Here is a 12,975-nt window from a genome sequence, read left to right on the forward strand (position 1 = left end):
CTCTCTCTCTCTCTCTCTCTCTCTCTCTCTCTCTCTCCACAACCACCACATTTGGCGGGAAAATTGAGTCAGTAAATATTGCCGGCGAGAGGTTACTGCTTTTAATTAGTGATGTGAACTACCAAGACCATCACCTACACACACATAAACCACCACCACCACCACCACTACCGCTGAGAATATGAAGAGAATAAAGATGTGTGTGAAAAGAATCAAGGGAGCAGCTAACAGAGAAGTACAGGTGAGTGAGGCGGGAGAGAGTGGTGACCTGAGGCTGGGGGCACTGACAGACACCCACCACTCACAGACCGAGCGAGACACGAGCTCAGTGTGGCTGTGGCCGTGGTGCGAGGAGGGTGGTTGTCCTCCTCGCCACTCCTGTGCTTCGCTCCTCACCTGCAGTCTTCAGTCCGGTGCGTGTTGACAGCCTCCTATCTTTACGTACACTGACATTAAGGCTCATTTTCTAAAATCTTTAGTCCCTCATAATTACTGTTTTACTTTAGGTCGCAGAGAAGATTAGTCGGATTTTCATGGGTGCCTTTTTTTTTTCAGTGATGTTACCAAATTTTTGTTAACCTGTCAATGGTATCCTGGAGTACGTACCATTGAAAACCTCCGATAATTTTTAGTATAGCCTGTAGAAAAAAAATGACAAGATAAGGTGCTGAAATGTCTGAGAATACGTGCCTTGTGCCTCTCTTCATTAGCATACTCTCCGATTCAACACAAACACTGCATTCTGCATTGTGAAACACGTTGCCTTACACTCATAAGGACAATTCTCAAAAGCCACAGATATGAGTACGTAGCCGAGTTTTCATGATTGTTTCCCCCCACCCCACCCATTGAAGTTGATGCACTATACTTATTAAACCGTCACGAAAATCATAAAATCATCTTTAGAAATACTGGCAACTTCCACTACGTCCTGCTGAAATTAATCGGGATAAAACATTAAGGAGATTTGAAATAACAGTTCTTGCTACAACACGGCGCTACAACACAACAACGCCATTAATATTTTACTTCTCATTTTTTTCTGATTAATCAAAGATAGTGTGTGTGTGTGGTGTGTGTGTGTGTGTGTGCGCGCGCGCTTCTAATCTGACGTGATTTTTTTTTTTGTGCGTGAGGGTGTAATGCTTTTAAAACTTTATAGAAATGTAGTTTTTACATTTCTCTCTCTCTCTCTCTCTCTCTCTCTCTCTCTCTCTCTCTCTCTCTCTCTCTCTCTCTCTCTCTCTCTCTCTCAACATTTGTAGTTGTCTTATTATTATTATTATTATTAGTAGTAGTAGTAGTAGTAGTAGTAGTAGTATCTTTATTATTATTATTTTCATCATCATCATCAGCAGCAGCATCATTATTATTGTTATGGCAGCATATGTTACCTTACGATTTACTGAACTTCAAAGGAATAACCACCTCAAAATAAACCCATGAGAGAGAGCGAGCGAGAGAGAGAGAGAGAGAGAGAGAGAGAGAGAGAGAGAGAGAGAGAGAGAGAGAGAGGAGAAAAGCAACTTACACACCCACACACACACACTCACCCTCCCCACCCCACATCCCACACACACACACACACACACACACACACACACACACACACACACACACAAGGGTTGAGTGTCCGCTAAAGTCAGGAAATAAACGAGCGTATGAAATAAATCCTACCCGAACAAAATAACAAAGAACAAGAGCAGAGAGAGAGAGAGAGAGAGAGAGAGAGAGAGAGAGAGAGAGAGAGAGAGAGAGAGTCAAATCAAATGAACCATGAACGTTATGGTAAAGAAATTAATTGCATAATGAACGAGAATTGCAAATGTAAACACAATTATTGCCGGTAATATTCATTTAGCAATTATTTCACGGCACAGATATTTGCATTATTTTAACATTTTTATTCGTGTTACTAAGAAGGCCGTGTGTCAGTGCGTGTGTGTGTGTGTGTGTGTGTGTGTGTGTAAAGGGAAAACTAAAGACACGGCAGAGAAGGAGAAAAAATGGAGAGAGAGAGATGGTGGACAAGAGGAGGAGGAGGTGGAGGTGGAAGAGAAAGAAGAAAAGGGGGAGGAGGAGAAAAAAAGAAAAGAAGGAAGAGGAGGAGAGGAAAAACGAGCAGGAACAACGAGGACAAAATGATAAATGTATTAAACATTTCACAGCAGCCGACTGTTTTTTTTTTTCCCTTTCAGTCATCGCGTATTGTTTATGAAGACGAAAACGAAAAAGAGTAAAAAAGGAAAAAAATAACAAAACAAGAAATGCAGGCAACGAATGGAAGGAGGCGAGGCGGCAACACTCGCCTCGCCTGCTGTGACACATTTACTGCCAGTGTTTCGTTACCAGCACGTAAAGGCAGAGTAATGGTTCTTTGCTTGGGAGTCTTTGCCGCCCTCCATGTGTTGCGTCCAGTCGGGTGGAAGTGACCAGAGCATTCACAATGGCCCGCTGCAGCTACTATGTGTATTACCACCATTACTATACATTTATTGCTACATTCATATTATTACATCGCTATTATTACATCTAAGAGTATATTACTACTAAGTTTCAGCACATTTGTATTACGAAAAGCACTGGGTCTCCTTGTCCCAGTTTTCTCAGGTACAAAACTCAATTCGGGGATAACACTTGCAGTTTTCAAAGTCATCAAGTCAAAAGCCTCCGTCGAGAAATATTGAGATTCAGAGAAGCTTCCGTCTCCGTCAGAAGTTATCAGCAAATTATTAACTATATTTCAAGTCAGTGAGCCAGCGCGAGACTGGTGTGGCAAGGATACCTACAGTGTTTCTTTCTTACCCTTCACTATTTAATATTACTGACAGCCTCCGTTCTTCATCAGTTACAGTTACAGTTATATTGCGTGAGTAACTAGATCATTTATAGGTCATTGATAACGAAAAGTATCCTCCTTAACTTAAAATCTCTCTCTCTCTCTCTCTCTCTCTCTCTCTCTCTCTCTCTCTCTCTCTCTCTCTCTCTCATTATCATCAAATCGCTTCATGCTCCGGCACTTCTTTCCTTATCTTTCTTCTTTCCTCCTCCCCATCTCCTTTTCTTGCTGCCTCAATCTGCTTCCTTTGCTCTCTTCTTCGCTTGCCTTCCTCCTTACCCTGTTTATCTTCTATTTCACTCATTTTTTTACTCTCTCTCTTTCTCTTTCTGTTCCTTCTCCTTACGCCCTTCTTCCTTCATCCCTACTTCTTATCTCTTTCCGAATATTATATATTTTTTTTCTCTCTCTTCTTATTACTTCTCTCCCTCATTCATCCATTTCGCTTCTTCCTCTGTCCATTTTCTCCAGCTGCCTCTCTCTCTCTCTCTCTCTCTCTCTCTGCATCGTGGCGGTAAACACACGAGTCTCCAGTAATTTCTCGAGATTACAATCAAGTTTACGGCAAAACACGCTCTCTTCTGTAATTTCCTGCTCCCCTGTGCCCCCCCCCCAACACTGCCCTGCTGCCACCACCTTCGCCACCGCCGCCGCTGTTCCTACTCCTGCCATCACCGCCCGCGCCGCCAATACTGCCGCTCCTGCCACCACCGCGTCGTGAATAGCGCAGAATATTGGAGAAAAACATGGCGCGATTCCCTGGCTGGACAGATACAGTTGTAAGCTAAGGTTTGTCTGTGCTTTGTTCGTCCCCACAGCTGGGCCGCGACACCCACTCCCTGCCTGCCCGCCTGCCTCCCTTGCCGCTTGCTTGCCTTCGCTCCATTACGCGGATGGACATCATTAGGACCAAACTTCAGAGCGAAAAACAGTTCTTGGAAATGGCTGAAATTTGAAAACGGTGGAATTAGAAAGAAAACTCATTATAGCCGCGCTTACAGTCGTGGTCAGAAGTCCGGTAAACCTCTGCAACTCGCCTCACCTCTGTGTGTTTTGTGTGTGTGTGTGTGTGTGTGTGTGTGTGTGTGTCTTCCCCGCAGTCTTGTGTCCTCTCATCTCTTGTGTCTCTCTCCTTATTTAACCTGAGAGGTGATTTTTTGCATGTCAGAGGATTTAAGATTGAGAGAAAACGCTGTACACAGTGAAAGTAGGTACAGCATTGCCGCAGCTGCACAGAGGAAGAAGGAGTGTTATATAGCACGGGTTTTACTGCAACACTGGCTCGTATTCTTCAACATTTCGAAGCTTTATCGCGAGTAGTTTCAATAGGTAGTGGAGGTTTTCGGTATTTTATAGGAAGCTTACATGATTTTAAGGATAGTTTAACGAGGACTCTGCGCCATCAATACGAAAAAAAAAAACACACACACCAATGAGAACCCGACTATTTACGTGTCTCTGTCGCCTTTGAAAATGGTCATCCGCATGAAAGCTCATAATGTTCGATAATACGGGTCACTGTGTTAACCGAATTGCCTGTAAAATGTTGATGAGTGTTGGTGACGAGGCACAAATTCATCATAAAGGCAAAGTGTTGTGTGTGTGACCTGAACTAGAAATGTTAATATTATGTTTTACACGACGAGTGAAATATAAAACGAGAACAACTTTGCCATAAATGAGTAAAAATAAAAAATAAAAAGAAAAGAAAAGAAAAAAGAAAAAAAAAAACATTCGTTCTCAAAATTACACGAATGAGTATCAATTTACGCAAAGAGGAAACTTAAATGTGCTGCTCAAAAAAAAAAGAAAAAAAGAAAAAAATAGAATAAATATTTAATGTATGTATGTTTTTCTTCTACATGCTTTTCTTGCACCCACACACTCAAACAGACTCTCTCTCTCTCTCTCTCTCTCTCTCTCTCTTACAAGGCAGGCTGAGGCTCGCGTCTTGCTCACATCGCAAACAGTGTTAAGTGAAGAGTGACAGGTCTTGTAATATCCAGCGACTAAGACTCTCTAAGCGCTACATCACTCCACTTACCGGAGAGAGAGAGAGAGAGAGAGAGAGAGAGAGAGAGAGAGAGAGAGAGAGAGAGGTTAAACGGTGCTGGGAAAAATAAAAAGCTGCAGCAAACACAAAACGAAGGGGAAAAAGCAAGAAAAATCAACACAAAGAGGTGAAATTTAACGGTTACGGGGAGGAAGACGAAATAAATATAAACCAAAACAAATATACAAGAAAGAGCGAGAGAAAAAAAAGAAAAAGAAGAAAAACCGATACCATGACACGAGTAAACACACACACACACACACACACACACACATGCAAAAAAAAAGTTATAGCTATATAAAAAAAACGGGGATAGTATTGAAATAGAATAAAAAAAGAGAGAAAACAAAAAAAAATAATAATCGCCACACAAAAAGTAAACAAGCAAGAAACACGCCACCAGAACACACGGCGCTAGGTTGCAGAAACAGATAAGAAGGCAATGCAAGGAGCGTAACCTTTCGAATTTACAACAAAACTTACCGTGACGTGAATCCCTTGGCGGAGAGCTTGGAGGAACTAGTGCAGTGGTGGCGGGGTGAGGGTGAGGGTGAGTGGGTCTGCCCTTACTCCGTCCCTACCCACACCCCGCCCCAGTAGCAGCAGCAGCAGCGCACAGCTCACTCTGCCTCAGGCTCCAGGCAACTTTGAGCACATCTGTGAGAACTTAAAGTGGAAAATGAGTAAAGGTTAAGTCCGGCGGGGGAGTAAGTAAGGCATGACACTCAGCCAGCGCTTGTGTGTGGATATGAGGCAGAGAGAGAGAGAGAGAGAGAGAGAGAGAGAGGGAGGTGAAGGGAGCGGAAAAAACCACTTCCCGCTTGAGTGGGGGCAGCCAGCGGTCACACACACACACACACACACACACACACACACACGTCTTTTCTGCGTTACACAATGTAAGAGAGAGAGAGAGAGAGAGAGAGAGAGAGAGAGAGAGAGAGAGAGAGAGAGGCAGACGCAGAGTTACCGTCATGATGTTTTTCCCTTTCATAAAATTTTAAGTGCCCCAGAAAACTCGACAAATCCTTCCGAAAACTCCTGCAGAACTTAAGTAATCCCTAAGAAGAAGAAGAAAAAAAAAAAGAAGAAGTAGAAGAAAAAAAATTCAACTTCTTTTATTACTTTTCCCTCTCGCCGAAACCATGAACAACGCTTAGTAAAATTTATAGGCTCACCGCGGCGCAAACTTTTTTCCGGCGCTAATAATATATCTTGCTAAACTCTTCTAGTCACTCTTCATCACTCCTCGCTGGATATTCAATCTTTCGCTCCTTCACTCACATCACATCAGTCTGCGGGTGAACTGGGTATCGACTGAGTTATGTCACCGCAGCAACGAGGTCATAAGGCGCAGGCTATGTTATGTAGTTAGAGGCTCCCATTCTTAAACGCTTTGCTCTCTCACCACGACTAATTTCAAAGGCTGCAGAGATGACTAACCGGGGTTCTCAAGAGTGTTTCCCCTGTTAATAATGCGGAAGTCTTGTTATTCAGTCACTAGAACCGTAAAAACACCCTTGAAAACCTGCGCGCTTTCAACTAGAGCCTTTCGAATTGCGGTGAATGTGTCCCCTAGTCCTCATATTACAGGCCGGACACGAGACTCTTTGGTTCAGTACAGGGGAGAATAACCAAAAAAAAAAATACGAGGGATACGTATCACCTTTTACGAGAGGCACTTTTAAATCTTACATTCGCTGAAGAGGCATAGAGCAAGAGGGGGTCTGATTTTTATTATTAAATGATATAAGGGATATAGCAAGGGCAATACTGATAATGTCCTTAGGGTTGGCAATCAGGACAGGATTAAGAGTAACGAGTTCAAAAGATTAAAGATTAAAAATAGATACTACAAAGCTGGTTCACGAAATAGAACGGTAGATGACTGGGATAGACTCTGTAATCGAGCTATAAGAGCCGAATTAATAGGAAGCTTTAAAAGGATATTAAGTAAATTTATGGATAGTGGATGATAGATGGATATAGGATAGGTGGCTATACATGAGGACTACCACATGAGGTTTGATGGCTTGTTGCAGCTTCCCTTATGTTCTAATGTTCTAATGTTTCACTGGTAATAGCACATGTGATTTCATTTTAGTAACCGTATGCAATTTCTACTCATCAAAAATTAAACTACAAGCACTTAAACGTTTCACTAGATATTCAATTACGATATTTTGCTGAGAGTGAACAGCAGTATTTCAAGAACTCTTATAGAAGGCCACTTTATCAACCTGAGAGGAAGCTACGGCAGTCAAAGGTTTGAAGTTGTACCTCGCCACAGTGCCGTGAGTCTGGATGAAGCCCGGAACTACCAGGCAGCGAAGCGAACACTGCAACACAGAGCCGCCAAATCCTGTCTGTGGGCGACAAGACGCAATAGGGCGAGAACAGAGCACGTATTTCTGTGTGTTGATTGACATTCCTGTTATAGGCGGCGAGAGTACGCTTTTTTCTTTTTTTTACCGTGAAAAGAGGGGGAAATCTATTACTACAGGCTTTATCAGGGGAGAGAGAGAGAGAGAGAGAGAGAGAGAGAGAGAGAGAGAGAGAGAGAGGTGGGAAGGGTATGGAGGAAAGCGAACATAAGATATATAGATAAAATAAAAAGGCGAACACACTAGTAGTATTAGTATTAGTAGTAGTAGTAGTCCACTACCACTACCACCACCACCACCACCACCCAGCAATCCCCATCCGTGTTGTGTTGAGGGCAGCCATGAGAGTGTCGGGAAAATAAAGCAGAAAATTGAAAAGGAAAAGCCAATTTCATCCCTAAGCGAGCTTGAGGGAGGCAATTTCTCCCTCCCATTATCAACTCACATTTCTCTTGCAAACCTGACGACATTTTCCAATCCCTCACAAAACAAAGACATGAAAGAAGAGGAAGTGTAGCGCCGCGGTGTGTCTTGAGCTGCCTCGATCTGCTTTGCGTCATGATAAACAAAAAAAAAAAAAAAAAAAACAGAACAACTTCAGAAACGTTTTACTGTTTTTTTTTTCTCTCCAAGAGAAGAGAGGATGAGTGACTTACACAGCAATATCAAATCTCGGAAAACGTGCTATTCAATTTTTCAAGAGATAAGAAAAATTGTCAAAAAAATACATAATATTCTATTATAGTTATATAGGAGATATATTTCAATGTCTGCTAAAACAACTTAGAAAACGTGCTATTTAATTTTCAAAAGAAGGAAAAGGAGAGCAGTGATTTATAATGCTTCATATAATTATGCGTAACTATTTGGAAGCTTAAACGAATTAATAACTAATACCTAGTAAAACCATTTTTAAAACGTTCACTTAGTTTCTCAGGAAAAGGACGGAAAATCACAGTTTTCGAATAAATGTCATGATGCTCCTATCCGTTGTACAAGACTTTTCTGTCCTTCTTAGTAATGCGAGACTTAACCAGTACCTTCACTCTTTCATCCCTTTCACTAGTAAACTCTGAAACTCTCAACCTGTCTCTGTTTTTTTCTTCCTTCCTACAACTTGAATTGTTTCAAAACAAGAGCATCAAGACGCCCCGGGAGCTGAATTGCTCAACTTTTTTGACTCAGACTTTTTGGGAACGGAAAGGTGAGCGGCTTTATTATTGTTTTTATTTGTTTTTGACTCTTGGCCAAACTATTTGACTTAAAAGAAAAAAAAGAAAAAGATTATGGATTATAATGCTGAAGTAGACATTCATCAGTCGTTGTATTGAAGATTGAGAACATAAATACTAGACATCTTCAAAGGGATGTCGGCCTCAGTACCCAACCAGCCAGCAACAGTTATTACCAACAGTACAATCACGACTTGAATCTGGCCTTGCTGTGGTCACTATTGTCCCAGAATGCTGTCCAGTTTTCTTCTTGGGTAATGAATGTTTGCTGTCGAGTAGAACCCCAGCATATGGCGTATGGTACTGACTGACCTGAGAGACTGGCTGACTGAGTGACTGATTGACTGGTTGATTGACTGATTGCGAAAGTGTCACGTCAGCAATGTTTGCCTCGCGTCCCAGGAGGTGGTCAGTCTAATGAACTTCGCCCTGAGTGGTTGTAAGCATTTAGTAATGTTTGCGCAACACCTGACGAGGGGAAGGGGTTGGTATGCCTGGCTCGCGGCGGCCCGGCGGTTAATTGGCAGCCAGCGAATGTTTCAACACCGGTGAGAGGTTTATTGTTTCATTAGCGACACACACACACACACGCACGCACGCACGCACGCACACACACACACACACACACACACACACACACACACACACACACACACACACATATGAGCCGTTTTCCTCTCGGCCTCCTAATGATACTAATATTTATACAAATGATGTTCACTTATCTCACTCACTCACTCACGTCTCTCACTCATCTCTATTACTCACTTATCCCTCATTGACTCACTCATTCACTCACTATCTCACTCACTCTCACTCACACTCAGTCATCATTGCTACTCATTCGCCCTTCCCACCCACTCACTCACTTATCGCATTCACTGTTTCTCAGACTCATCACCGTCACTTCCTTATCCCTCACTCAGTCATTAATTCACTGATTCCTGTGCATATTTTCACTTCAAGCAGATTTACTGAGTGGAAACTAGTGGATATCTCCTTGTACAGCCTAATTAAGAGTTTGCAAGTTCGATTCTTGTTTACTGAAGTCACGGCAACTTTTTTTTTTTAGTAGGAGAGAGGTAGCGCTTTCTCTCTCGTGACCTTAACCAAAGCTATATGACCTTTTTAGTTGCACTGCTGTAGCTTCAATAATTTTTCATTTTAATATTAACTGGTGCTGAGATAATTGTAGCGTCAGGGTGCATAAACGCAGGTAATGCTGACAAAACTCACCCCTCCTCTCTGGGAACGTGTAGTAGTAAACTGAGTGTGAAATAATCTCGCAGCAGAAGAATATGGTTTTAAAAGTGGTGCGGCAAATGTAATGTTACGCTCCTCTGCTCATGAAAGTAAAATTATATTGTTTCAAAAAGTGCGGCTGATGCGATGTGATGCTGCTCCTCTGCTCGTGAAAAGTAAAATAATACAGTTTAAAAATTCTCGCTAATGTGATATGATGCGCCCGCTCGTGAAGGAGTCCAAGTACCTTTAATGTGGAGAACGGAGGCGGCCAAACTTGACGCAATAGAAGTGGGTGAGGAAAAAAAAAAAAAAAACTGCACGGGGAAAAATGAAAAGGGGAAAATAAAATGGGAAAACCAAGTAAGGGAGGCCGTGGAGATCCAGAGAAACAATGGAGGCAGCAAAGGAAGAGAAAACGTAATCGAAAAAAGAGGAAAAGAAAAGATGATGGAAAAGTAAAGGTGAGGAGAAATATCAAAACAAACTGGTAGGATGCGCAAAAGGAAAGGAGAAGGATTCAATATACACACAAGAAGAGACAACATAATGAGAGAGAGAGAGAGAGAGAGAGAGAGAGAGAGAGAGAGAGAGAGAGAGAGAGAGACCCACACACCCACTCACCCACATACATACAACCACATACGAGTACATATCCCACGGCCACCACACATACAGAGGCTCTCTTCTGCACCCTGTTCAGTACCCAGGGCGTGCATCCCCCTTGGCGTGGTTGTGATAGGGTTCCACAGGGCAGCAGCGCACCAGGTCGCAGGAGACAGCTGGGGAAACATATTGTGATCATTGTGGCCACAGCAAGCCCGGAGAGGAGGGATTTATGTCCTGTATTAACAATAACCAGAACTCAGCGGTTGCGTGGCCTGAGACGCTTCAATTAAGTTTATTATACCAGTTAAAGGGATCTAAAATGCTGGCTTACTTATGTTTTGCTGTTGAATTATCTATCATTAGGATTTTATGGTTTTTTAGTGTTGTGTATAACAGTATTATGCATTATATGAGATCGTGTTACATGATGAAAGATAGTCAAGGTTATTATTGGTGGTGTAATGCCAGCTGACTTCTTGGTGCTGCTGTTGTTGTTGTTGTTGTTGGTAGTGGTGGCGGTGTTATTGTTGTCGTTGTTGTTGTTGTTGTTTTTTTGTTATTCCTTTTCTTTACGTAAGACTTAGTATGAAATTTTCTATCTTTTACAAAATATGCATCTGTTATTATACAATATGTTTGTGTTACGTTGTGGGAGGGAGGCAGGAATTTTATCGTTAATTTATGGTGTGATTCTTTTATCGTTTTTCTTTTTTTTTTGTTTTTAAAAGATTCTGATGCTCTTTTATTTTTTTATTTAGTATCATTAATTCTAACTACACTCACATATCGTCATATTACACGGCGTACGTTGTTTGTCAAATTAATAAACACATGTATATAACTACAAACCTGATTAATTAAATGACATGAGGGCGATGCTCTTTTGTTGGTAATCCTTTATTCTAACAAACAATGGAATCCATGAAGCCAGCCAGACAAAGGTTTCCGCCTGCGCACGCACGCACACACACACACACACACACACACACACACACACACACACAGACACACACACACACACACACACACACACACACACACACACTATTATATAAGTAAATTTAGAACAAGGTGTACAAGAAGACCGAATCAACGAAGGGTGTGTGTGATACATTTGAAAGAAAGACTGGATCGATACCACACCAGTTTAGGTCAGGCCCTTTAAAATACAATACACACACACACACACACACACACACACACACACACACAAAGTATACGAGAAATGATAATGAGGAAACACGACAATTTAAAAAAAAAGGTTTTAAATCTGAGTAATGTAAAAGTAAAGATATGCATGACCAGAAAACTTTGCTCTTGCTTACCAGTGTTAATTAATGTGATGGCAATTTTAATATCACTGCCATGGAAATAGAATTCACCTATATGGCAACTATCTGACCCAACACGCATCTTATGAGTATATATTTCCATCTGCCAGTTTATTTCAACTTGTGTTCTTATTCCTTATTTTTTTTTTTTTTAATCTCTTGCAAATTCCGTATTTTCGTCATAATTATATCCTTACCTTCTTATTGTTAATGCAGCTTATAACAAAGATGGCGGTAAAATGTTGGCATTATTGCGGCTGATAAGATTAGAATACATTACATAAACTGAATTTTGCATGCCTTTCCTGTTCTTTACCTTTATTTGAGCAGCAAAATAACAAACTTTCTTCCCTAACATAACAAGTTATTCCCTTTTCCAATTTTTCGTGGTCATTAGGCTTAACAAGCTTTCTCCCCCAACATCACAAGCTTTTTCTTCTCCAGTATAAGCTTTTCCTCCCGATTTTTTGCGTCATTAAACATAACAAGCTTTCTTCCGCAACATAACAAGTTTTTTCCTCTATATTTTTCGTATCATTAAACACAACAAGCTTTCTTCTCCAACTTAACAAGCTTTTCTTGCTCATCTTTCGTGTCATTAAACATAACAAGCTTTCTTCCGCTACATAGCAAGCTTTTCTTCCTCCCCCTCCCCCCGCTCCATTTCTCGCGTCATTAAACAGCCTCCTTCACGCACACAACAGTCCTCCGAATTCTCTCACGAGCTTGACCTGGCTCGCAGAAAATAAAGAACCAAGAGCGTTAGGCTACACTAAGAACTATTTTTTTTAAGGTCACAGCAGATTAGTCGGTTTCTCGTGAATTTTTTTTTGTTTTTTTTTTCTATTAATGGTACATAGGAACTTTAATTGAAACATTCTGACAAGTTCGAAAGTGGACAGGCGTTGTTAACTCTCTGACTGCCACTTGGTACACCCTCCCCTAACCATCTTCCCTTATTCTCCAGTCTTTGAATTGGGAAGAAATTGCGAAATGTAATCTTTTTCCTTCGCTGACCTTCTTGCAGATGCATATAAAGACTTCACGCGTTGTTTCTGCGTAGTGAAAGGGTAAAACTATCTCTAGAATCGTGAAAAAGCCCCTGGAAACCCTAATAACTTTCAGCAGGGAGTGTTAGAAGTAAAAGTAGTCGAGATAAGACAACCAGATGTTTGAGAATGTAGTCCATTTTTAAGCGCCAACTTTCCAAAGCTGTCACTGATTCCATCTTTATTAACCCACATCTCTCCCTCTCTCTCTCTCTCTCTCTCTCTCTCTCTCTCTC

At 41.5% G+C, this 12,975-nt stretch overlaps 1 protein-coding gene across 2 annotated transcripts in view; it reads left to right on the forward strand.

Moving 5' to 3' along the window:
- Positions 1-279: 279 nt before the first annotated feature.
- Positions 280-12,975, forward strand: part of LOC135107699 (uncharacterized) — a 38,244-nt gene continuing 25,548 nt past the window's right edge. For both annotated transcript variants that reach the window (XM_064017876.1, XM_064017877.1), the window contains exon 1: positions 280-413. The gene's annotated coding sequence lies outside the window, so the exon portion shown is untranslated. The remainder of the gene's footprint in view (positions 414-12,975) is intronic.

Source organism: Scylla paramamosain, chromosome 15, assembly GCF_035594125.1.
Source record: "Scylla paramamosain isolate STU-SP2022 chromosome 15, ASM3559412v1, whole genome shotgun sequence".
NCBI lineage: Eukaryota > Metazoa > Arthropoda > Malacostraca > Decapoda > Portunidae > Scylla > Scylla paramamosain.